At 35.7% G+C, this 26,151-nt stretch overlaps 1 long non-coding RNA gene and 1 other non-coding gene across 4 annotated transcripts; both read left to right on the top strand.

Moving 5' to 3' along the window:
* The first annotated feature begins 523 nt into the window (after positions 1-523).
* LOC110799953 (uncharacterized) lies at positions 524-7,642 on the top strand. Of its 3 annotated transcripts, none has more exons than XR_008932620.1 (9): positions 524-900; positions 1,108-1,713; positions 1,863-3,979; positions 4,060-4,189; positions 4,330-4,454; positions 4,736-4,819; positions 4,935-5,055; positions 5,283-5,516; positions 7,488-7,642. It is a non-coding gene; the product is annotated as an uncharacterized lncRNA (long non-coding RNA). The 3 variants fall into 3 exon arrangements; XR_008932622.1 differs by having other exon boundaries at positions 4,736-4,832; XR_008932621.1 differs by having other exon boundaries at positions 5,283-5,520; positions 7,488-7,502.
* On the top strand, positions 4,113-4,180 carry LOC130460502 (small nucleolar RNA snoR60). The gene has a single exon (XR_008920359.1). It is a non-coding gene; the product is annotated as a small nucleolar RNA snoR60 (small nucleolar RNA).
* Positions 7,643-26,151: the final 18,509 nt, after the last annotated feature.

The raw sequence follows: 26,151 nt of genomic DNA, 5'->3' as shown, positions 1-26,151 counted from the left end.
GGTCAAGTTATCTTGGACAATTTTGGCTTTATTTAGTTGCATTTAGATTAGGAACGATTTTCGGCAATAATGCTTTTTTTTTTGACGGGGCGACAATAATGCTAGAAGATGCAAAAATTCACAAAATATGCCCCGTGCTAAGTTAATTATCATACTACCGTTCACGTCAGCAAGACTTAGTAAAAAAAAGTAAAAAAGTCTCGGTTCAACAACTAACCGCCAACTCATATATTCCATAGCAGTTTTATTTTGAATTAACCCGTCATCTAAATTGACGGTTATGTTAACAAAATTCGCACCATGTTATCATCACCTTCACTCTCTCTGAACGGTGTCACGGGTGTTTCTAAGGTGGTCCTCCTATTGAGGATTACCATAAAAATCCATGTGTGACATTGTAATTGGCCTATTTTGTGGGTCCCTTTCCTTTTTTATGGTTAGGTTTTCTTTGATTTTGTTAAATTGTTAAATGTATTTTGTAAAATGTAAAATTATTGTTTGAAAATGATTCAGATACTATTTGCTTTTCAAACAGTGACTAATTAGCTGATTAATTAAGTATTTCTAAGGGGGCGTTTGGTTGGGGGTATTCTGGAAAGGGAAAGGGGATGGGCTGAAATGATACCCTTTGTTGTTGTTTGTTAGACCATTTTCGTGATTCCCTTTACCCCTTTTTATTTTTGGGTTCACCCAAAATTGCTCTAAGTTGATTACACCCCCCCCCAAGGGTTTCCCATTCTGATTCCCCACTTCATTTCCCCACCCTCCTTCTCTCTCCTCTAGCCCAGAACTTTAACAACAGCACCAAGGGAAGATGCCACACTCACGTTGCCGGCGACTACTGCTGTGAAAATCCGTCCATTAACTCCGATCACTTGCTTATCTCCGGCCGCCGTCGAGGTATGTTCCGTCTCTTCCTTTCTCTCTCCTCTTTCTCTCCTTTTCTTTCGTTTTGCGTTCTTAATCCGACCTCCGGCGTGTGACCTCGACAATTTGCACTTAATTTTTTATTGGTTTATATATTTTTCAATTTTCCACCTGATTTGTAGCCCAAAAGATCCATAAATTCAAATTACAAATTTATAAATTCACTTTTTTTGTTGACAGCCTATAAATTCACTATACTACGAGGTTTCTCTAATACGGAGGGATTTTAGCATAGCAGAACAATTTCAAAGCAGAAGTACAACAGACCTTTGAAGCAGCAACAATGGCGAGCACAAAAGTTCAAAGGATTATGGCCCAGCCTAAATTCACTGTCTTTTCACTTCCATTCTCAATTTTTGTGTTTTTATTCTTCTTCTTCTTCAATTTATAATCTAACTCATCTATGTTGTTAATTGGGTTTGATAATAGATCCTATAATACCGCAGATAAATTGAATAAAGGAAAGCCATATATTGTAAAGTTAATTGTGTTCTTAATTGCTTTGTTAAATGCTACGAATGTCTTATATGTCTGTTCAATGAAAAAATTCACAATAAAAGTCTATTATGGTGATTAGCTGTCATATATTCTTCTTCTTCTTTTTTTAAAAAAAATTAAGAAGAATTGAGGAAGAAAATTTAATCATATTACTTGTATGTTTTAAACAGGTTCTTCATAAAGACATGTTTATTAATAAATTATACATTTGATTCCTTGGTTTGAACCAAACAGCCACAAAGGGAATCAGGGTGTATTTCATTCCGTTTCTGGGACATACCCAAACAGGTAGGGGGAATCAGGGTCATTCCATTCCTTTCTCTTTGATTCACTTTCTGCATTCCATTCCGTTTACCCTGCGCGAACCAAACACACCCTAAAAGTAATTAGCCCGCTTCTAATTAATTTTGCATCTTTGCCCTGAAACCCTGCCTCAGGAGGATAGGAGCAGCGATAAAAGGGGAGAGGGCAGTGGCAGAGGAGGAGGGAGGTTGCAGTAGAAGGTGGTCAGCGAACGAGAATAAACCATTGATGGTCGGTGAAGGTGGGTTGTTGACGGCACGATAAGGTAAGGGAAGTAGTGAGGTGTTGTTCCCAAACTTCTCAGGCAGTGCTCTTAACTTCCCTGAAATCTTGAAGAAGAACGATAACCTCCGCTTAAGATCAATAGGTTACCGAAATCCGACCTGAAAATGGCGGGAACCGAATCAACAAATAGTTATATGCCTCCCAAGGCGGCGTTGATGAAGAAACGCGGCAAACTCGCCGGTAATGCCCTAGGAAACCAATTCTTTGCCTCCCAAGGCGGCATTGGTAGTCTCTTCAACCTTCCTAACGAAGCCGGCCGGAAGTACGAGTTTATTTGCAGCACCACTCCCTCATACCACCACTACTTTAGGAATCGACGAAGGAGTGTGAAAGTTGTCGGAGCCGGCGAACAGGGAAGGGGAATTCGATGTAGAGGTAGAGAGAGGAGGCGGAGAAGCCACCGAGCGAGGCATGGAGTTGAGCAGAGCAGAGGAGTTGAAGACAAAGTTGACTTTTGTCGGAACTGGCTTTCGGCAACTATTTCGGTGATGGATTTGCAAGGAATGCGACCGGAGAGGAACCAGTCCGGGACTGGACAAGAGAGAGTTAGCTTTTGGGTGAAATAGATGTTGGTAGAGTAAAAGCTTTTTTTTACTATGTCTATAATTAAAGTTGGGCATTACCTAATACTCGTACATTTTATATATATTATATAAACTCGGAAACTACTATCATTGTTGTTCATAAACGACTTGAAATAAAATTGCCATGGTTTTTATTTCACTCCTATATCATAAGTGATTTTTCAAATATACTTTCAAAAGTTAAAGTCGCGGATTAATTCCACCGCCTTAATCTTTTCTAATTGCAATTACCTAGTAAAATGAATAACGAAAGAAAAATTTACCCTACAATAATAACGAGAAATAATAAGATATTTAGAGAAGTGAGATAACAAAAATAAAATTAAAACCTAATTTAAATTTAAATGATTAATGTAAAAACAAAAAATGTAAAAATTGATGTTGGTATGTTTTAAAAGTTTTTTTGGCAATGTCCAAAACTAAAGTAGGACATTGTCTAAACTCGAACAATATTTTCATAATTGTTCATAAACTCGAACAGTATTTCCATGGTTGTTATCTCACTCATATATGATTTTTCAAATATACGTTCAAAACTTAAAGTTGCAGATTGATTCCAAGACCTTTAATCGCTTTTTCTAATTAAAATAACCTAGTATAATAAATAATTATTTTACCCAATATACGAGAAATAATGAGATATCTAGAGAAGTGAGATAACAAAAATAAAATTAAAACCTAATCCTACACCCTTTTAAAAGCAAGGACTGATATTTTACTATTCATTCAATAGTTAAAATACGAATTTACCCTTATTTTTCTTCACATTTTTGTTACTACCCTTTTGCCCTAATATTTGAGACTACGCACCGTGCTTTCATCCTTTGCCTTTTCTTTCTCTGAGCTCAAGCCCCCATCCATTCTAATCTCTCCCTTCTGAAATCTCTTTCGCCCCCTTCTTCTCCCTCCTGTATCATCGACACTTTCTCTCTCCTCATATCACAGCTTGCAATTTGTGCAAGCTTGACAAGGTTTCTCTCTTCACTATCAGTTTCTCCTGCTTCTCCCTGGTATGAATCTTTTCTCTGATTTTTTGAATTAGGGTTTTGTTCTCGCGTTTAATGGTTGAATTTTGTGCATTATGGCTGATTTTAATTGAATTGGCAAACTAATTTGGTGTTTTCATTGTATGAATTTGTTTAATTTATGATGGGATCATATCATTTTAATTGATTTTGTATGTTTTTAGGTGGATTTTGATTAGATTTTGAGAGTTAATTTTGAAAAAAAATTTGAATTTCGGTTATGTTATTATTTTACTAATCTCATAGTCGGATTCCCTTAGCATTTGCTATCATTTTTCTCCCAGGAATGTGGTATGGGATGGAGTTGTGGGTGGATCGAGATTTCTTCCAATGGTACACAACAAGTACACTGCATTGGTGCGCAATTTCTTTATTTTTCTTTTTAAAAAATGTGTATTTTCTTAGTTATATGCTAATTTTGTATTAACTTCTTGTAGATTGCTTTGCCCTTCTTGGCGCTAATGCATCAGGGTTTCCCCTTCAAGACTTCATGGGTGATGAGTTTATCAATTACCCCTTCAAGAATTCATGGGTGATGTAAACTCGAGATCTTGCTCATTTATCAAGGTTCGTTCCTTGTTTTTAATATTATTATTTACTATTAGTCATACTTTCTTTTTGCTATTTCTGTTTACCTTAATTTCTCGTTGTCCAATGATTTTGCAAGTGGTATTGAAAGATTGTTTATTCACAATTCCATTTTGCAGGTCTTTGGGTAGTTTATGTAAATAACTTTTTGGGAATAAAACAATCTCTTCGTGGTGGTTACATAGTTATGCATTGTTTGGAAAAAGAGTAGAGTCAACTGGAAGAATTCATGAAGCTGCTGAAGGTAAAGTAATAAATTAGTCAAAGATTCAAATCATGTGATTTTCACAATACTATTTCCTTTTCCCAAGTACGAACTTTGTTCGAAAATTCACTAGGTACTTCGAATTCAGTTTAGCATTGAAAAAATATCATTAAATGGTAAAATAGGAAGAGATAATATGGTAGATGTCTGTGTTCTTTGAGGTGAAACATATTGAAATCCACGTTTACCAAGATTTCTACATGCAGTAGTTTCGCTTTCTCATGTTCGGATAGGTTTCTGATTTATTTGTTTGATGACAGATTTGTAAGAGTTACGAATGTTAGAACTAAGAACTGCGACCGATGACTTATGTCCAGCCAACAACGTGGACAAGGTGGTTTTGGGTATGTGTATAAGGTGACAAGCTGACAAGTTTTTATTCCATCACATTACCTGCTAAAATGATTTGTATGATTGCATAGAAAATTTGCTTATAGATTTTCTTTTTCATGTTTGCAGGGAAAGCTTAAACATGGAAAATATAGCTGCCATCTAAGTTATGTCTATTGAATTGCAACAAGGAGTACGTGACTCTTTAACTGAGATAAAGGTGATCTCAGAAATCCAGCATGAAAACTTGGTTAGTATATACAGCTTTTTCGTGGAGGGGAAACATACTAGGTTTCATTTTTCTCATCATAGGTCCTTCATCATCTTCATCTATGGTACTTGTACGTAAGGATAAAATCTTAATGGGTCTGTTTGAAATGATTCTATGTGTATAAGCTCAGGAAATCCCTTCATTATGTTACTATTGAGCTGTGCAAGAATCTTAAGGATTTTAACTGTGTTGTATATTTTATGCAGGGGGAACTGTGACCTTGATTTTACATGGCGAACAAGTTGGAAAATCTGCATATGAGTAGCTCGTGGGCTTGTTTTCATTCATGATTAAGTTTTTCCACAATAGTGCATAGTGAAATCAAGGCATGTAACATCCTGCTCGACAAAGGCCTCAGTCCCAAAATATCATATTTTTGTCTAGCCAGACGTATGCCGTCCAATGCCCACTCATGTCAATACACGGGTCATTGGCACATTGTAAGTATGAACATATTCTGAGCTCAATCTTATATTTCAAAAAGTTTCTATTTTTGAACCCATAATGGTCTTCACACGAATTAAAGCACTTAAAGGTTTTCAATTTTAGTTACATTATTAATTATCAATTTATAATGTGGAACATTAAGTTTAAAATTCAAAATTGCCAGAGAGGATTGACCCTCGGGCTTTTCTCTCGGTGGCAAGTTATAGAAGTAAAGCAAAGGTGTACCATTACAAGAGCCGATTTCTAACAGATTTTAATCTTCCATTTCATGTGTTATGGACCGTTAATTTACGAAATTAGCTGTTATAATTTGTTACTGAAACCGTTAAGACTTAAGCCTGTTGATACAGTTGAATTCATATATAAGAAAAGAATATACGTACTCAGATTTTAGTGATTTAGCACTTTTATTTCTATAATAAATAACAAGATCAGTCATCCACCATTGGGTTTACTTCAAAAAGCAAGATCAGCCATCCTATATTCCTATTTCCCTAGTCGAAGATCAATATAATCGTGCTCTTAGTTCTGACAGAATGGGTAATGTTCTGCTGCTGTATATCAGCTATTGTGTATAGCTTTAACCTTTCCACTTGCTACCTAAAGTATTTCAAGGCAACTGAACTCAAATGTAGGAAGTACCTAATACCTATTAATGTTGCCTAGAACTACAGAAGGCCAATTGACTTAAGTGCATCTTCTCTAAACTTCAGTTATGCTTGAACTATCCAGAACAAGGTCTTGATTGTTGTTGTTACTTTCTGACTTCTCCATTGGTAAATGTCTTATGAGTTCCTCCTAAATGCCGCCTCATTATACTCCATACACATGAAGTAGTTAGTTTTTCTTGGCTTCCATCCAGGTCAGATTTGTAGTCATTGAGTTGGGCCTTCATATTACCATTGAAGCTGGAGTCTGACCTAAAAGTTGTTGCTGCATACTTGGCTTCCAAAGACCTTTACCACTACCATTGATGGTTTATCAGTTGACTTAATAACTACAACTTACAAGAACTTAAGCTAATGTTTATATACACCAAAACATGCTATAACCCCTATGTAGTTTAGATAATTATCCACTGGACTCTTATTTCCCTGGATAGTTTAGTTGCTTAAGATTAAGGTGGATGCACCTGTATCAACACTGACTCTATCTATGTCCTCAGTAGAAGCTTTCTAGGATTGATGGTGTTACATACAAGCATTCGAGAGGCTTGATTAAAACATAAAACAACTTCATCATCTTCTTCATTATTTCCTCTACCCCTACTCTATTAGACAATTTTGATTTCCTAATTCTCAAAGGTCATTCCCCTGGCGCTCCTCCCTTAGTATGGGTGAACTTTATTTTAAGAATATTCGCATATGAGTTACGCTGGCCCTTAGAATTACTTTGAGGTCCGGGGTTCAAATAGTGTTTCCGATAAATTGGTGACAAATGTATTTTGTCGAGGCACTTGATGTATACAGGTTAAGATATTTTGTTGAAGTGCCATGAAGGACATATCTAATATTATTTAGCAAATACTAAAATAACCTAGAAAATTGTATGCAATATTGGCTTAGTAGGGAGCTGAAGGTCGCTCAGGCCTCAGTTGTTAGCACCTTCGCGGACTTTGGGGATTTGGGCTAGGTCCTGGACCAAAGTCGACCCTCCCCCGACCCCCTGAGATGAGGTATTGTAATGTTGGTTTATCCCTAAAATAATTTAGACAATTTCTAGACCACATTCATCAAATGTGAGTTATGCATATATCAGGTATTACCACAGGGAGCATTGCTATATAATTTTAGTTTTTATACAGCAAATTGACCTGCACAGTAATGTATTATTGACATTCTTCACAAGTTTACAATGTATGTACGCTTGCTATTTATCTTTTTTTAATAAGTTCTCCTTCACATTCAATATAATTCTTCTATACTTTTATTCTTTTTAATATTTTTCTTTATTCCTTTCCATAGGTTATCTTGCTCATGAGTATGCAATAAGGGGACAACTAATTCGAAAAGCAGGTATATATAGTTTTGGTGCTCTCCTGGTGGGAATGGTCAGTGGGCGATGTAACACGAATATGAAATTGTCAAATGGAGATAAATATCTCTTGGAGCGGGTATGAGCTTTTTCAACCGTAGCAGTAATTGTGGTGATAGAATAATCTACTTAATTCCGCTGGATGGTTATAAAGACTATATTCGTAATTTTATGTTTCTTGGTCACCCTTTGACTTTGTTTAGCATTTTATCAAAAATATTATCAATCTACTCCGTATATAATAATAAAGTTATTGGAAGCTTAAATATACATAATGTCACACATGGACTTTTGCCTGCATTATAAGGTGAGACAGGAGTAGGATTTTACCGATAGGTGAGACTGCTCAGTGCCTCAATTCATTGCTGAAATGGGTTGTCAATGCATGATAAATTATTTTCTTACAAAATTCGGTAACATAAAATGGATATATGTGTGCTTATTGGTCTTGTAACCTTTCATGATTGACCAGCTCGATTCTATTTCCTTGTCTAAACAACCAAATAGTTGAATATGACTTTTGAACTTGTATGTTGTAGGTTAGAGACACTATGTCGCACAAAAGGAAGTGTTAAGTTCAATTTCAACAGGATATTGGTGTGCTAATTACTTGGAGACGCTTCACATAAGTAGCGCATCTGAATATCAATTGTTGTTATTTGAACATCTGAATATCAATTGTGTTGTATGTTGATGCTGATTTTTGTTGGTTCTAACTGAGTGATTGATGTATGCAACTTAGTTCCAATATTAAGATATAGTTGACTGATTGAGGTATGTAAGTTCCAATATTAAGATTTAGTTAAGTTATTTTTGTTGAACTTTGGGTTAATTTATGTACGATTTAATTTAGTGTTGGATTTTTTCTTGATTAAAAATGAGTAGTAATTGGGTGGCCAAGCTTCTAAAAAGTTGTGACTGTATTAGAGTTAGGATGTGTTAGGTTATGATACATATGACAATACATAAATCATGCGGAAAAACCATAAAGCCAGAAAAGCATATTATTTACACATAATCATTTAGCATAGTATAGATGCATACACTTTGTAGCGTGCCTTCCCTAGCTGCGCCCGAACCGAACAAGAACAAGTCTTTAGGACTCCAAGTGTCGTCCCTCCGTAGATAGTCCACAGTACGTCCGGATCCGCCTCAAGATTGACCAACTAGAATCGCCCTTAAGGTGCTAGGAAATTTCGGCTATTATTGTGCAAGAGTGTGGCTGGATTTTCTTTCAAAAACTTACCCTTTGAATACTTCAATCGTGTCCATAAATTACGACCCTAGGCCCTTATTTATAGAGGTTTGGAAAGGGAATAGGAATCCTAGTAGGATACGATTTAATTAAACTTAGAATCCTACAAGGACTCTAATTAATTAAATAATCCTAATAGGAATAGGAGTTTAATCATACACCAATTCCTAATAGATTTAGGAATTGTGCATGGACACAAACACACACGCACGGAGCCACGAGGGCGCCCGCACGCGTGCGCTCGGTCCACGCAGCCCACGCTGGGCGGCCTTGCCTTGGCGCGCTGGGCCTGCCTTGCGGTGGGCCTGGCGCTGCCTTGGGCTGGGCGTGCGCGCGTCCTTGCTTGCTGGGCGATGGCCTGGCTTCGTGCTGGGCCTTCGTCCGGCAGGCCTCGTCTGATGCTTATTCGTACGATACGCTTCCGATTAAATTCCCGGTTCCGGAATTCATTTCCGATACGAACAATAGTTAATATTTCCGATTCCGGAATTAATTTTCGTTTCGAACAAATATTTAATATTTCCGTTTCCGGTAATATTTTCCGATTCCGATAATATTTCCGATTCTGACAATATTTTCGTTTCCGGCAATATTTCCGATTCCGGCAATATTTCCATTTCCGATAATATTTTCCGATACGTACCATGTTTCCGTTTCCGGCAACATCTACGACTTGGATAATATTTATATTTCCGATACGATCCATATTTCCGTTTCCGGCAATATCATCGTTTCCGGAGTATTCATTTCTTGCTTGTGACGATCTCAGCTCCCACTGAAACCAAGATCCGTCGATTCCGAATATCCATAGATAGAGTATTTAATGCCATTAAATACTTGATCCGTTTACGTACTATTTGTGTGACCCTACGGGTTCAGTCAAGAGTAAGCTGTTGATTAATATCATTAATTCCACTTGAACTGAAGCGGCCTCTAGCTAGGCATTCAGCTCACTTGATCTCACTGAATTATTAACTTGTTAATTAATACTGAACCGCATTTATTAGACTTAACATTGAATGCATACTTGGACCAAGGGCATTATTTCCTTCAGTCTCCCACTTGTCCTTAGGGACAAGTGTGCATTTCCTAATTCCTTTATCGCTCGATGCTTGCTCTTGAACATAAGGTAAGAGTTGTCATCCTTATTATGTCTAGAGGTGTTTCTCGGTTTCAGAGTTCAACTGATCAAATAAGCAGATAATTATAGCCTATGATTCATCTGAGCACGGCCATGCATTTCACAGTTTCTAGCTCTCCGAGTGGCCTTGTACAACTTTTTAAGCATCTCATCCCGATTTATGGGAGGACAATCCCAATCTTGCGATCTTGAGATTAGACTTCGTTTGATAGGTGATTACCTGAGCGTTGCCTTTATAGCCTCCTTTTACGGAGCGACGGTTGGTCAACGTCAGAGTAACCAGTTCTCAAACAAGTAATCTCAAATCACTCAGGTATTGAGGATTTAGTGTCTAATAATTTTAATGAAATTTACTTATGACAGATTTTCTTCTCTTACAGTAAAGTTTCATAGGTCTGTCCGATACTAGTCTTCCCAAAGTAAGTATCTATGCAAATGATTATGACATTGCCATGTCCACATAGTTCAAGAAACAGAACTACTAGTCATCTTGCATTCTAGTCGTCTAACGTTTTCTATGCGTCCATTTTATAGAAAACTCCGACCAGGGACCATTTTCAACTTTTGACATTCAAGTTCACTTGATAGACATTTCTTAGTCACAGGACTGGTCCTGACAGTCTATCTTGAATATATCGTCAAATTGAAGGGACTCATCATTTAATACTAAACCAAGATTAAATGGAATATGAAAATACATTTCATATATGATAAATGTTCAACCCCAATGTTTTATAACCATGGGCCTCAAACCCATCTTTAAAACAGTTCATGGAATTCAAAGTTATGCTTGATTTCCAGTGCTACAATGTGAGTGTTGCTTCTTACTTGTTGCATAGGTTTAGTTATCATGCTTTTCCAATCTTAATATCCTTTTCATCGAATGTCTTTTCGAGATAGGATGATAAGATCTTTCGAGTGTGTTTTAGTTTGTGATCTATTTTTTCTAGCTACAAGAGTGGTTCTACGCATTTTGCAATGAAGAACTATCAAGTCAGTAGACATATGATCCACCCAAGTTCAGTAAAGAACTCTTTAACATAAACAACCCTGTTTTATTGCTTCTTAGGCAATAAGTACTTTTACTTCAACTGTATAGGTTGCTAGTGATGCTTTGTTTGGATTTACTTATCCAAGCAGTTCACAGATATGCGGAAGACTTTCCAACTATATCTTCTTATTTTAATTTCCCACGCAACAACTCATGGTCTCCAATCCATGTTGCCATTTCAAAACACGATGCTCTTTAGCTCGTCCTTGTCAATGGTTAACTCCAAAGGAATCTTTCTTGATCCTTTGCCAGTGTTTATGCGTGTAGCATCAATATTTAGCATTATCTTTATTTCCTTGAATCAAGAACTACTCTTATGTACCTTTTCAAGTACCGTAAGTTTTCCTTGATCTCAATCTAGTTGATCTTCACTTAGATCAATAGAGATTGGTATATGTTCGTCATGCCTAAAGTCATACGATACGTTTTTGGCGATCCTCATATTATATCATACATGATAAATTCTTTTGCAGAATAATTCCCAATTGAATTCTATTCATGTAACTTTAGCTCATTCTAGTTTCAGTAGATACTAAATCCAGCTAAATTCTTTGACATATAATATAGGTTAAGAATCTTACTTAGATCCTTTGATGTTTAACTTAGTAAATGCTTATACATAGTTCAAACATTCTTTACTCAGATTTATTCATATGGATCGAATATCTCCAATGGAGTCTTTCGTGTTTGATTTAGTAAATGCCATTACTTAATCCAAAACATTAATATAAGATCTTTGTAAACAGATCTTAATACCCAGTATGTACTAAGTTTCGCCTTGGTCCATCATTGATGAATAATTTCAAATCTAAGTCATTAGCATTTGAATGTTATTTCACAATAGAGAGATATGTGTGTGATACACACAGGACCAATTAAGTTTTTATGTACTCCCACTAAACTTCTTATATATATCTATAAGAATCATGTACATTTTATGAAACTAAAATACTTATTAGCTTCACTAAAATACATTTCTAATTCCCAATTGCTTGCTTAAATCTGTACTTAGATTTCATAAGCTAGCTTTCTTTTTCAAGCATTTATTTGGATCCACAAATCCTATGACATACCATGTACATAGTTTATTCCAACATTTTATTGAGGAATTGTTTTGTCATCCAATTTCCATATGTACCAATATTCAATCATTGCTTGATTTATAGACTTGAGCATTACGATTATGCATGAGGTTTCAACACAATCCACGCCGTGAATTTGCTTGTAACCTTTAGCAACTAATCTAGCTTTGTGTGTGAACACAATTTCATGTTTGATGGTTTTTATCCTTAAAACAAACTTGCAACCAATAGGTGTGAAACTATTCTTGCAAATCAACAAAATTTCAATTTTGTCATCAAAACATTGAGTATGTTTTATGGCCTCTAACCATTTAAAACATTTGAGTCTATATATGGCCTCTAACCATTTTAGGGAATCTGGGTTTCGTCATAGCTTTCTTACAGGTCACAAACTCATTAATCTACATGATAATAGTTTGACTGCAAGTTGTAGGTTTCTTCACTATCTAATAGAAGAATTGCATAGTTTCAGTGACCTGAACTCTATGTTTCTTCACTATCTAATAGAAGAATCTCATAGTTTCAGTGATTTGAACTCTATGCCTACTTGGGTATAGAACATCAAACAATAGAATATCAATAGCCACTTGAAAGTCCTTTGAATATTCTGTTCTCCTTGAAGCACTTTGTAAAGTCTTCTAAGAGATGTGTATTCTTTAAAGCCACTTCTAAAGTCTTCAAAGAATAAGTTCGGATTTTCTGAAGCACTTCGAAAAGCCTCCGGAATCTCCGTTTATGTTTGTTGTTCGCCTCGAAAACTTTCGAGGTCTATTTTCTCCCACTTGTCATTTTGGAAACGAATCTCCAAAAGGACATTATTTCGAGCAAACAAACATTATGTTCTCAAAAATTCGTGGTAGAAACAATACCCTTGTGTCTCATTTGAATAAATCAAAATGAAACATATATCTATACTTGGGCCTTAGTTTGTCGAATGACAAACACTAAGCTACCACTGAGTTTCGCAACTCTCTAGATATATTTTATGAAAAGTTATTCTGAAATTACTTTTAAATAGCTTTGACGAATTTGGTTTAGTTTGGTGGTAGTTGAGCATTTTGTTTTAGAAATTATAGGAAAAGTCTTTATGATTCATCATTAATCGAATCAAGTACTAATTGACTTCGATTATTCCAACTAAGATATGCCATATCTTATGGACCTAGATTGTGAAATTACAACACACAATCATTGATGATCATATTTGGTCTCAAGTAATCATTAACATGATCTAACCTAGATCTTTATGATTTCTTGCCAAGTGGATTTTATACTTCTGAATCTTTGAACTTGCCAAACAGATTCAACTTATATCACATTTGAGTAAATAAACCTATATTCAAATCCATGTGAAATAATAAAGTCATAAAATCTTTCTTTAGCTTTGAACTCTATAGTCTAGGCGTTCTAACAATAGTTCATATCTTTTGTTACTTTCAACAAGTAAGACTAGCTCGTCTTGAATGATCTAGAAATCAATCAACTTTAAAAAGTCCATCAAAATAGAGCTTTTGAATGTTAACTTGTTGACATGGTCTAAGAAACAATGCCAAAGATTAATGGAACTCAAATCAAGGGGTTGATTTGAACCTAGTAAAGTTTTATTGTTAAAGAGTTGTTTGTTTTTAATCAAGCATATTGACTCAACCCGTAAATGACCATTTCATTCAAATAAACAAACAAACAAGCATTGTTTTTGTTCTTTTGAATACGAGTCTTTATGTGTTTGAAGCAGAAATTTAGGTATGCTGATTATGGAACAAAATAGCCATTAAGTTCCAGCCTTTGAAAGGACTTAAAACAAACTAGATGACCCTACAACTAATGTAGCATTGCCATGCTTCATTTCCCACTTGTAGGTCATTAGTGTAGCCTAGCTTCCATTGTTTGAGTTATTACCGAAGTAAGAACCTCAAGCGGTATATGATACCAAGGAAGTTTGATTGCTAGGTCACTTCTCTTTAAACATAAACTTATAGGTAGAAACGGAATCGTAAATTCCTTTCATTTGTTCCTTGTTTTCCTATTTCTCGTACCCTTTCTTATAGTCTTAAGAATTGAATTCTCTAGTGTTGACTTTTATACTTTGTTAGACATGTCCAATGTCATTCTAACAAGGTTCTTACCATTTTAATTTATGTTGAATATTTTGTTTCAACTAGATGATCTTACCAGAAGCTTCTAAAGTTCTCTAAGCATCGATCTATTCGAATGTCTAGGGACTAGACTCATTCGAGAATTAAATGGACAAAGATGTTTAGGTTGTTAACCATTGGTAAAGCTGAGCGTTTAAGCTCAATGCTTTATGATCTCAAAACTACAGTGTATTTTGAATTCACAAGCACCAATTGGTTTGCCATTCGATTTTGATACTCGAAAACAACCATAAAAGTCGCTATAAGAAACGTACATTTTAAATTGCTCATTTTCTCTCATTTCCGTGAATCGTTCTTGGATTCACTACCAATCGGAGAAATTTACTGTTACCTTTCTAAAAGGATTTATTGCAGTGCAAGATATTTAATTATAAACAATAATTAAAACATACATTGAAGCATGCAAAGTCTAAACATTTATCATGAATAATAACTTGAAATTAAAGCAATCATGCAATTCAAACAAGTTATTAGCATTTTATTCGATTTTATTGTTCCGGCAGGTGTGAATAAAATGATTCCAAAACCCTAAAACCATTGAAGAATTAAGCACAGTTTGTCGACTCAATCCTAAAACATCTTAGGTAAGCAAAAACCTTTTGCTAATAGTCTAGAAACTATTCTTGGTTGATAGGCACGTCTAAGAACTTATTAGGTAAACCTATCGATTTTGCCACGACATAAAAGGACTCCTTATTTATATCGTTGAGTTTCACCAAAACTAACATGTACTCACAATTATTTGTGTACCTTGCCCCTTTAGGACCAATAAGTAACACCTCGCTGAGCGAAAACTATTACTAGATTGATGTAAAGGATATCCAAGCAAGTGTATATTTTGGCATGGCACCTTTTAACTCAATGTTTAAGTTTGGAACTTAAGGCTCTTACTATGTTGGTTAGATTTTAAGTGAACTAAAATCCTTAATCATGCAACATAATCAAGCCACAATCTCATGCATAATTAAGACATATTTAAAGCAATAAATAACTTAAAGCATGCATAAGATAAATGTGATCTAGTATGGCCCGACTTCATCTTGAAGCTTCAACTTCAAAGTCCGTCTCGAAAATCTCCGTGGGAGGCACCATTTTCTTCAAATAGGATAAGCTATAATTAACCTAATTACAACTATTTGATGGTACGCAGACCATATTTGAATTGAAAAACAATTTTGGTACTTTAGACCAATTACATTCAAATTAATGGTACGCAGACCATATTTTCTATCCTATTTGGGCCATACTAGTCACTTCATAAACTGCAAAACAGTACATATACAATATATACCATTCACCCATTCATTATCATGAATGGCCCACATAGCTGGTTAGTAAAACACGTTATGCATCACATAAATATTTGCAGCAATTAATCAAGGGCACCAATAATCTACCAATTATTCAGTCCTTATTAATTCTAATCAAGTTGTTTAACCTTAAGGGATTTGTAGACCTAATCAAGAGTTTATGACTAAAAATGCTCCCACTAAAACCAATAAATTCATATGCTTTACTAATTTTAAACATAAAAATATATTTCTAGTCTAACCGGAAACATACAAATTTAATTAAAATTTAAAGCTCATATAAATCTATAATTGAATCCACATATTTAATTTATTTTCAGTCGTATTTAAATTAATTCATGATTTTAATTTTAGTAAAATAATTAGAATAAATGAAATTTATTTTAATTATAATATTCAAAATTAAAATCCAAGAAAATAATTTAAATTATTAATTTTAAAATTAATTAAAATTACGTAAACTGAAAATTTCAAATTAAAATTTTAAAACGATCTAATCGTAACTCAAAGCACGCACCATCACCACGCAACGCACAGCCATAGGCCACACGCACACAGCCATCGCTGGCCATGTGCGCGCAGCCTATGTGCTGCGTCGCATCTGCTGCTGCTCACCATCGCAAGGCGCGCACCAGCGCTCGTCGCAACACGCTCGCTGCACACCATCTCTGGGCGTAGCGCTCGTCGCACGCGAGCTTGCGCTCGCTGCGCGCGAGGCTTCGCACGTTGCGCGCGGCAGTTGCGTCGTGGCGCAGCTCGCCTGCTGCCCACACGCGACTGTCGCTGCCTTGCTCTCGCCCTTGCCCACTCGCTCGTCGCACACAGCACACGACACAAGGCAGGGCTGCTGCCTTGTGCTCGTGCACCATGGCCTTGCTCATTGCATTCGTACCGCATGGGCGACGAGCTCCCTTGCTCGTCGTCGCATGCCCGCACTATACAACACCCCTTAAGGGTAACACGTAGCGTCCATTGCTTTGTGCGTGCAAGTTATATGAGCGAATCGCATAAAATTAAAAATTTTATTTTCAAAATTAATGACAAATTAATAAATCATATTAATTTCATAATTTTAGGGCGAAAAATCCAAAATTTATTAATTAATTGATTTCCGATTAATATGGATTCAAGTCTAGGTCATAAAAATTTAAAATTTAACATAAATTTACAATTTTCATGGTGGTTTTTAATCATAGGTATCTAATTAAATTACTAACTAATTATGAAAATCAAATTAATTCTAAATTATTTCAATTTTCAACAAATTAATCATAATTACAAATTAGATTGCATAATTAACAAGGCTAGGCATTCAAACTTGTTAAAAATATACAGTAGGTCAATCAAAATTCAAGATTTAACAACAAGAATCGCAAATATTTAATTTAACATCTTAAATTTACAAAATTTTGCGTTCGAAAAACTAAAACCTCCGAAAAGTCATAGTTAGGCTTCGAATTTGAGAATTCTGGGTTCGGCCGAAAAATACTAATTTTGTCAAAATTTTAGAATGCCTTTTACATGCGGAATTGACACAAAAATCACTCGATTTGGATGAGTAACGAAGAAACTGCCGTAAAACTGCGTACATATAATTAAATAAACGCAATTTGCAATTAATTAACAATTACGAAAATTAATCACCCCTTTTAATTCTTGCAAATTTGTAATATTTAACCATGTTTATGCAATTTAGATTATGAAAATAATAAGAGGCTCGTGATACCACTGTTAGGTTATGATACATATGACAATACATAAATCATGCGGGAAAACCATAAAGCCAGGAAAGCATATTATTTACACATAATCATTTAGCATAGTATAGATTCATACACTTTGTAGCGTGCCTTCCCTAGCTGCGCCCGAACCGAACAAGAACAAGTCTTTAGGACTCCAAGTGTCGTCCCTCCGTAGATAGTCCACAGTACGTCCGAATCCGCCTCAAGATTGACCAACTAGAATCGCCCTTAAGGTGCTAGGAAATTTCGGCTATTATTGTGCAAGAGTGTGGCTGAATTTTCTTTCAAAAACTTACCCTTTGAATACTTCAATCGTGCCCATAAATTATGACCCTAGGCCCTTATTTATAGAGGTTTGGAAAGGGAATTGGAATCCTAGTAGGATACGATTTAATTAAACTTAGAATCCTACAAGGACTCTAATTAATTAAATAATCCTAATAGGAATAAGAGTTTAATCATACACCAATTCCTAATAGATTTAGGAATTGTGCATGGACACAAACACACACGCACGGAGCCAGGAGGGCGCCCGCACGCGTGCGCTCGGCCCACGCAGCCCACGCTGGGCGGCCTTGCCTTGGCGCGTTGGGCCTGCCTTGCGGTGGGCCTGGCGCTGCCTTGGGCTGGGCGTGCGCGCGTCCTTGCTTGCTGGGCGATGGCCTGGCTTCGTGCTGGGCCTTCGTCCGGCAGGCCTCGTCCGATGCTTATTCGTACGATACGCTTCCGATTAAATTCCCGGTTCCGGAATTCATTTCCGATACGAACAATAGTTAATATTTCCGATTCCGAATTTAATTTCGATTTTGAACAAATATTTAATATTTCCGTTTCCGGTAATATTTTCCGATTCCGATAATATTTCCGATTTTGACAATATTTCCGTTTCCGGCAATATTTCCGATTCCGGCAATATTTCCATTTCCGATAATATTTTCCGATACGTACCATGTTTCCGTTTCCGGCAACATCTACGACTTGGATAATATTTATATTTCCGATACGATCCATATTTCCGTTTCCGGCAATATCATCGTTTCCGGAGTATTCATTTCTTGCTTGTGACGATCTCAGCTCCCACTGAAACCAAGATCCGTCGATTCCGAATATCCATAGATAGAGTATTTAATGCCATTAAATACTTGATCCGTTTACGTACTATTTGTGTGACCCTACGGGTTCAGTCAAGAGTAAGCTGTGGATTAATATCATTAATTGCACTTGAACTGAAGCGGCCTCTAGCTAGGCATTCAGCTCACTTGATCTCACTGAATTATTAACTTGTTAATTAATACTGAACCGCATTTATAAGACTTAACATTGAATGCATACTTGGACCAAGGGAATTATTTCCTTCAGGATGTACACCGATTTGCTGATCGTCTTATGTCCTGCTATTCTATAGTCCTTATATCTATCCCATATTGCTATATTATTCTGCAATAGCAACTCAATTGAATGGCAGAGGATCATGAATGTGCACACGCTAACTTATTTAATAACTGCATTAGCAACTCATTTGAATGTCAGATGATCATAAATGTGCATGATGTAACTTTAATAACTAATTGACAGGCTAAATCGTACTCCTATCAAAGATAAACCTAACGTTCACCAACTAAAAATATAGCAAGGGAAGCAGGGATCGTATCCACAGGGAAACAGCGTTCTTCTACTATTAATGGACTAATCTAGACTACTGGTAACGAGAATTGGATTGGTTTGTATATTAAACTAAAGCAAATAATCGAATCGGAAAATAACAATATTAAAGGAATCTAGGGCAGCGGTTCACCATAAATGCAGACCGGGATTGGACAACGGACAATAACAATCAATTAACAATCATGACTAGGAAAACATGCATCTCTCGAATCTTATGAATTCCTTAGGATAGAACAACTAGCGGGCTCTCGCTACGTACTAGAAATAATTCCTATCTAATAGCCACAGACCAAAAACATCAGATTTATACCTCTCGGCGCATAATCTAAAATTAATCAAACTCAAATAAAAATAGTCCGGCCCAACAGAATTGACGAGCAATAATAATAAGCTATAGAAATTATAATCAATCAATCAAATATCATGTCCACATATAATCCCAATCATGCATTCATGGATCCCCTAAACCCTAGAAATTAAACTACTCACTCATGATAATAAATAACAAAGCAATTAACATAATAGAAAACATGATTAAAGCAATAAACTAAATTAGAACAAGAAGCAATACCTAATTGAAGAACAATGAATAATGAAAGCTTGAATTTTTGATTGAAAATAAAACTAAGTATTGGAACAAATTTGAGAGAATAATAAGCTATGGAAATAAACTAAGGTTCCAAACTAAAATAAAAGGTGACCTTCAAAATAAACAAAGTTAACTTATATAGTTTTCCTAAAGTAAAGCTAAAAAACGGAAAAGAAACCACGCGAAGAAGCTGCAGAGGTTGGCGTCGCCCGATCGGGCGACGCTTCGCCCGATCGGGCGAAGTGCTCGATAGTCGGCCCGATCGGGCCAAATTTCGCCCGATCGGGCGGTTTGCGAAGAGTCAGTATTTGCCTCCTGATGGGCGCCCGATGCGGACCGGGCGAGCTGCGCTCGATCGGGCGCGCGTTGATGGCTGCAATTATCATTTAATTCCGCCCGATGGTCGCATTTCGCCCTTAGCTCTCAAGGCGATTTGCAATCTTCAACATCCTTCGCCCATATCACCGAGTCTAACTCTTGGGGCTCAACCATAGACATCTAGGGCTCCCGAAAGTCGACGATAAATGTCCCAAACTTCCTCGGGCTCGAGTAGTGGCCTAAATCAACATGAAACGGATCTTAAAAAGACCAATTTCTCATAATCGAAACCTGAAACTCAAGGCACACTCAATAAAGAATTTTAGTACTAAAAACGGCTCCTAAGAGCTCCTTTGGCGCATAAAAGTACTAAGGGACGGGGGTGAAACACTATATAAAACACACATATCACTAATCATCCTATCATTTTACGTTATTCATTTTTCCTATCAAATCACATAGTCATTTATGTAGATTGATCTTGATAACTTCCATTTATGTAGATCGATCTTGATAACTCTTGATAACTTGGGGTCGTTTATCCTATCAATTCACGTAGTCATTTATGTAAATCCATCTTGATAACTTGGGGGCCGGCGCGCGTTAGCGCGCCGTCCAACAACTAGTTTAAATTAAAATGTAGAAACAATAAAAGATTAAATTGATGTTGGTAAATCTTTAAAAGATTTTGGGCTATGTCCACAACTAAAGTTGTACATTATCCATTACATTCTATATATATTTCATAAACTCAAACAGTATTGCCATAATTGTTCATAAATTCCAGCAGTATTGCCATGGTTGTTATAAATTCCTATATCGAATGCGAATTTTCAAATATACGTTCAAAAGCTAAAGTTGCGGATTGATTCCACTACCTTTAATATTTTTTTCTAATTGAAATTACCTACTACAATAAAAAGAATTTTGGAAAAATTCACCCCTTAATAATAACGAGAAATCATAAGATAGCTAGAGAAGTGAGATAACAAAAATAAAATTAAAATCTAACTTAATTTTTTTTTTTTTAATGTAAAACTAACATAGAATGTAAAAGCTGATGTTGGTAAGTTTCAAAAGATTTTTTGGCTATTTCCATAACTATAGTTGGACATTACCTAACACATTTTATATATATTTCACAAACTCGAACTGTATTGCTATGGTTGTTCATAAACTACTCGGACAAAATTGTCATGGTTGTTATCTCACTCCTATATCGTATGTAATTTTTCAAAAGTTAAAGTTGTGTATTGATGTATTCCTCCACCTTTTTTTTAATTGTAATTACCTAGTACTTCTACAAAAAATAATTTTGGAAAAACATACCCTACAATAATGACGAGAAATAATAAGATATCTAGAGGAGTGATATAACAAAAACAAAATTAAAACCTAACTTAAATTAAAAAGTTTAATGTATAAACAAAAAAAAGTACTTGAACATTACCTATAATTGAACTACATGTGCAAGATAAAGATTAGTTTCACTTAAAAAATTAAATTCGCAATGGTTTTGGTAACTTCCATATCTAAAATTGAACATTACCTAGTGCATGAAATTTAAGTTCATCTTTTATTCATAAAGCTAAACTTTAATTTGTTTATTTAGGCTCAATGTATATTCATTTAAACCCAACTTTATTCATTTAAGCTCAATGTATATTCATTGAAGCTCAACTTTTGTTCATTTAAGCTTAATTTTTGTTCATTTAAAATCGACTTGTATTCATTTAAGGTCAACGTATATTTATTTAGGCTCAATATATATTCATTTAAGCTCAATGTTTGTTCATTTAAGCTCAACATATATTTATTTAAGCTCGATCAACTTTTGTTCATTTAAGTTCAACTTATATACCTTTAAGCTCAACTTTTATTCATTTAATATTAACTTATATTTATTTAATCTCATCTTTTATTGATTAAGTTCAACTTATATTCGTTTAACTCAACTTATATTCTTCATTTAAGTTCAACTTATAATCCTTTAAGCTCAAATTTTGTTCATTTAAGCTTAACGTACATTCATTTAAGCTCAACTTTTGTTCATTTAAGCTTAATGTACGTATATTAATTTAAGCTCAACTTTTGTTCATTTAAGATCGAATTTTGTTCATTAAAGCTTAACTTATATTCATTTAGCTCAACTTATATTCATTTAGGATCAACGTATATTCATTTAAGCTTAATCTAGTACGTGAAGTTTTAACAACGTACATATGTTACTTTTTTTAAAAAAAATCTAACATTTTAATATAAGTTGGCTTCTAATTTTATTTGTATTTTTGGCAATTTTCCATAATCGTTCATTGATGTCATATTTTAAAAATAGTTTAGTATTATTCAATATATTCTAATCGAAATTAAAATTTGTTACTTATTAAAAATTTAGCAATAATTTTTAAAATATATATTGAAAGACCTTGAATAAAATTAAATAGATATATAAAATTTTGTTTTAAAATTAATTTAAGGATCATTTATTTTAACTAGCTTGATTTAAGGTCAAGCTCAAACGTGAAATGCAAACGAGATTGAGTTGTGTTGGTAGTGTCCGACTATGCTATTGGTAGTTTCCTTAATCAACTTTAATTTTTTTAAAAATGTAAATGATAACATTTTAATCCCAAAGGCAAATAAAACTAATAACGCAATTAAAAAAATTAATAGATGCAACCACAAGCAGCAGCCATCACGATCAGCGACCACCACGAGTAGAAATAATAAAAACCTTGAAAAGGCCAAGAACTTTAACAGATTGGAATAAATCCAGATTGAATTTGCAAAGACATGCTTAAAGAAATTGATTCAACATCTCCATTTTCGAATTTGAACAACGAAATACATTTAACAACTCCAACTTTGAATTTGAACAAAAAAAATTAATTACATAACTCCAATTTCGAATAAGAGAACCAGAAAAATCCCAGAATTCTAAAATCCCAGAAAACCATTAAAAAAATGCAGATCTAAATGATAAAGTTATATTACAACCAAATCGAACAACAACAACAACAACAACAACAACAACAACAAAGCCTTGTCCCAAAATGATTTGGGGTCGACTAACATGAATCGTCGTAGGAGATCGTCATTGTCATTAATCAAACCAGAAAGGAGCAGGAAGTCAAAAAAGAAAAAACAAGGAAGAGAAAGTGGAATTAATGAAAGTAAGATAAGAGAAAAATGTGTGTATATATATATATATATATATATATATATATATATATATAGAAGAAATATTGTAACAGTTATAAAAAAATAAGTAAAGTTTAAAATAAATGAATAACTAAAATAATTACATTTCAAAATAGCATGTAAAATTAAAAAAAATTGAAAGAATTTTAAAAAAAAAATTATAAATAAAAATAAAAATAGAGAGAAATAGAAACATTGAAGTTGTACAAGTCAAATGACGTCATCAATGTAGATTCTCTCCGTCCACTCTGTCCTATCCAACGCCATATTTTCCTCAATCCCAAGAAACCTCATATCGTGCTCAATCACCTTCCTCCAAGTTTTCTTAGGTTTTCCCCTACCCCTTGCAATTCTATCACTTTGCCACCCTTCTATCCTCCTAACCGGGGCATCACTTGATCTTCTGCTTACATGTCCAAACTGTAGGGGAATACAGTTAAATACATATTAGCATGTGTGGAACAATCCCCAAATCCAGCAAACATGTATAAAGCACAGATTAAGCAAACTTACATTCGAAGCGTGCTTTCCTTAGATTATCGATTCACGAACACGAACAAAAAACTCCAATCGTCGTTCCTCTATGTGGTTCACCGACACGTTCAGATCCGTCTTGAGATTTGTAGCTTAGACAATGCTCAAGAGTGTTTAGCTTTAGGGAAGAACAGTTATGAACGAAGAGCAAAAACTAAACTTACGTAATTGTAGAATTAGGTTAGGGTTGGAAAAACATAAGTGTGTGTTGTGTGTTATAACCCTTAGGTTATAACGTAACCGTCCAAGGCACAAGGCCTCAACCGGCCACACACACTTAAACACCGAAGCCTACAACAACAGCCGGGCATCGCAGCCGTGGGCCTCGCTACTTTGCTCACTGCATTGCTGCCCTTGCTGCACGCACACGCCGAGCCTTGCAGGCTGGCTGCTTGCTGCACGCGAGCTGCTGGCTCGTTGGGCCTTGCGCGCATGCGCGCTTGGCTCGATGGGCCGACAGCTTCGTTGCGGCTCGTATTCGCGACCAACGCCTTAAGGCTATTATTTATCATATCTTACTTGACGAATCACCGTCATACGATACGATTATTCGTTTCGCCTAGCTTACGAATATTCGCGATACGATATGCGATTCCGATCCAACGTCATATCGTATATTATGTTTTTCCGAACTAATTCCCGAAAAGCTATTAAATGAATTTCCGATTCATTAATCCGGTGATCTGTTACATGTCATTGGTGTGACCTTATAGGTTCAGTCAAGAGTAAGCTATGAGCCTAATATAGATTAGAGCTCACTGATCGGAAGAATTGCTCCTGCTAGCTGTTCCTATCACTTGATTTCACTGAATTAATTGTTCGTAATTAATCTGAACCTTGGTATTAGACTAATGCACCTTGGGTGAAGGACACATTTCCTCCAGTTTCCCACTTGTCATTCAGACAAGTGTGCATTCACATTCCTTCGTCGCTTAGTGTTACTTGCTGAACATAAGGTAAGATCCAAGCCATTCTTATTAGGTCCAGAAGTGTTTCTCGGATTACTGAGTTCAACTATTAAACTTTTACAGAAGGTTAAGCCTTAACCATTCTGAGCACGGCCATGCATTTTCACAGTATCTAACTCTCTGAGAGGCCTTGTTACACAACAACACCATATCCTATCAAAGATAGGAGGACAATCCATTTTTGCAATCTATGAATACTCACTTTGATTCATAGTACGCCCAATAAATGCTTTTATAGCCTCCTTTTACGGTGCGACGTTTTGCGAGCATTAGAGCGAACTAATTCTCAAACGAGCAATCATAATCACTCATGTTCCGAGGAATGGTTCTAATCACCATTAGTGAGAACTTCTTATGACATGACTTTAATCTCTTAAAGTGTTCTCATGGTCATTCCGATACAAGATCCAATAAGTATCTATGCAAAAGATTCTGATATCTAGTCAATCTAGTTCAAGAAACCGAACTACAAATCTACTTTCAATCTAATCTTCATTAGTCATTGGTCATCCACCTTTCAATAACCTGGATTAGGGATCCTTTGTGACTTCAATATTCAAGTTCACTTATGGGTGTTTCTTTGTCGAAGAATCCATCTTGACATCCCATTTGAATGTTTTGAATCACTTGGACTTTTTCATCTAATACTAAACCAAATTTAATGAATATGAAATAAAGAATTTCATGAATATGAAATGGTTAAACCAATTGTTTTAAACACAGATCTAACATATGTTCAAAAATAAAACTTAGAAAATCAAAGCCATTCTCCAACATGCTTGATTCCCATGGTTGCTACATGTGCGTTGTGCTTCACTTGTGGCAATGGTTGCTACATGTGCGTTGTGCTTCACTTGATTCCCATGGTTGCTACATGTGCGTTGTCGTCATTTCCAACCTTGCAAATCTCGATTTCTTTCCTTTCAACGATTTCTCGAAATATGTAAAATCCCCGTAGTATGTGCTAGGACTTCTGGTGGCTCCTAGGCTCCTTTGCCTGGGCAATGGCCCCGCTATTGTCGCAATACAAAGCCATTGGTCCTTTAATAGAGGGGACAACCTCGAGTTCTTCTATGAACTTTCGAATCCAAACAGCTTCCTTTGCTGCTTCCAAGGCAGCAATGTACTCGGCTTTAGTTGTAGAATCCGTAATAGTGCTTTGCTTATCACTTTTCCAGCTTACTGCTCCGCCATTGAGGTAGAACACAAAACTAGACTGTGATCTGAAATCATCTATGTCGGTTTGAAATCTTGCGCCCGTATAGCCTTTAACAATCAACTCATCTGTACCACCATAGACCAGAAACTGATCCTTAGTCCTTTTCAGGTACTTTAGGATATTCTTGGCAGCAGTCCAATGCGCCTCACCTGGGTCTGACTGGTACCTTCTCGTTGCACTGTGTGCGAACGAAACATCCGGCCTTGTACAAATCATAACATACATGATGGATCCAATGGCCGAAGCGTGTAATTCCACTCATCTTTCTATGCTCATCAGATGTCTTGGGACAGTGCGTCTTGCTTAGATATGTGCCATGTGTCATGGGTAGATGGCCTCTCTTGGCTTCCATCATACTGAACC

The sequence above is a fragment of the Spinacia oleracea genome, chromosome 4 (genome assembly GCF_020520425.1).
Source record: "Spinacia oleracea cultivar Varoflay chromosome 4, BTI_SOV_V1, whole genome shotgun sequence".
In the NCBI taxonomy this organism is placed as follows: domain Eukaryota; kingdom Viridiplantae; phylum Streptophyta; class Magnoliopsida; order Caryophyllales; family Amaranthaceae; genus Spinacia; species Spinacia oleracea.
Note: the sequence above shows the minus strand (reverse complement) of the source record. Positions and strands in the feature narration are given on the sequence as shown.